Raw genomic sequence first — 1,962 nt, 5'->3', positions numbered from 1 at the left:
GTTTTGAAACTATATCTACTGTCTCTCAGATATTTTATTTCATCTGGTAATTTATCGAAAAGTTTTACAGCACCATATTTTACATCTTTCTGTGGCAAAGATGGGTTAAGTAGACGATAGTGTAAGTTTTTCTTTCTTCTAGTATTATAATCATGAATGTCACTGTTATTTTGTAAACTGGTCCATGTTGTAGAGAACAAATTTGATTAATGAGTAAATGTACTGTGAGGTTATTGTAAAAATTCCTAACCTTTTAAACAGGTGCCGACAAGATGTGCGACTATGAGCCCTACACATTATTCTAATCTCTTTCTTTTGAGCAGTGAACACGTTTTGCCTAAGTGTTGAGTTACCCCAAAATATTATTCCATATGATATCAAAGAGTGAATCTATGCAAACTATGTTAGCTTACTAATTTATAAACCCTCAAAATCAACAATTATTCTGATTGCAAAAGTTGCTCAACTTAGTCGCTTTAGGAGATCCAAAATATGAATTTTGCAGTTAAAATTCTCATCTCTATGTGCACCCAAAAACTTAGTATGCTCTACCCTGGCTACTGACTTCTGTTGATATGTTGTATTTATTGAAGGAACTGAACTCCTTGCAGCAGAAAATTGGATGTATTGTGTTTTTTCATAGTTCAGAGCAAGCCCAATAGCAGAACACCATTTAATAACTTTTCCAAAGACATTATTTGTATCATTTTCTATTGTAGTTTCTTTTACTGCATTAATAATGATTCTTGTATTACCAGAAAACAGTGTCAGTTTAGCTTCTTGTTTCAGATATGAAGGGAGGTCATTCACTTATATCAAGAACATTAGGGGACCCATGATCGAACCCTGTGGAACAGATAATGTAATTTCACCCCAGTTAGAAGAAGTGGCGAATTTCCTTAAATCACTTACACCATATAAAGAAACTTTTGGCTTCCTCTTCTATCGATATGACTTAAACCACTCATATGTTGTTTCATTTATACCATAGAATTGTAAGTTCTGCAACATAATGTCATAGTTCAAACAATCAAATGCTTTGGATAAGTCACAGAAAATTCCTATTGGCGACATTTTACTATTTAAAGACTATTACATGGGCAGTGAAATTGTATATTGCTGTCTCAGTGGAAAATCATTTTTGAAATCCGAACTGTGATTCACTACATATCCCATTACTAATGAGATGGCTAACCACTCTTCAGTACATTACTTTCTCTATGATTTTTGAAAATGCTGCAAGCAAAATTACTGGTCAGTAATTATTGACATCTGTGGTGTCCCCTTTTTTTGTAGAGAGGCTCGACAATGGCATATTTTAACTTTTCTGGGAAAATACCTTGAGTTAGTGATGCATTACATATGTGACTCAGAACATCAGCAGTAACTGTTCCACATTGTTTTAATATCCTGTTAGAGATGTCATCTACTCCAATAGACCACTTATTTTTCAAAGATTTAATGATTTTCTTTCTTACACAGGAGGACATTATGTGAAAATTAATCTGACTAAGATTTCTCAAAAGTGATTCTTCCATGTACTGATTGGTTTTTTCATTTGAACTATTCTCATCAATTTTTTCACCTACACTTAAAAATTGTTGTTAAATACATTAGTTACCTGTGTACTGTTGGTTCAGATGGTCTCATTCTCTTTAATTGTAATACTACCCACCCCAGTGGCTACTTTTACAGCCTCCCTTCTAACAAAATTCCATACTGATTTGATTTTACTGTCTGAGATATTAATTTCTTCTTCAAGATACATATTTCTTGATTTTCTGACAACTTTCCTCAGTATGTTACAATAATTTTTATAGTGTAAAATTACTTCTGAATCTTCATTAATTCTTGCTGTCTAATATAGTTTTTGTTTTTTTCTGAAGAGAATTTAATATCTGTAATAATCAAAAGTTTCTTTGAAGACTATTTGGTATTGCATCAGGTAATTACTTGGGCAAC

The sequence above is a fragment of the Schistocerca gregaria genome, chromosome 4, assembly GCF_023897955.1.
Source record: "Schistocerca gregaria isolate iqSchGreg1 chromosome 4, iqSchGreg1.2, whole genome shotgun sequence".
Classification (NCBI taxonomy): domain Eukaryota; kingdom Metazoa; phylum Arthropoda; class Insecta; order Orthoptera; family Acrididae; genus Schistocerca; species Schistocerca gregaria.
Note: the sequence above shows the minus strand (reverse complement) of the source record.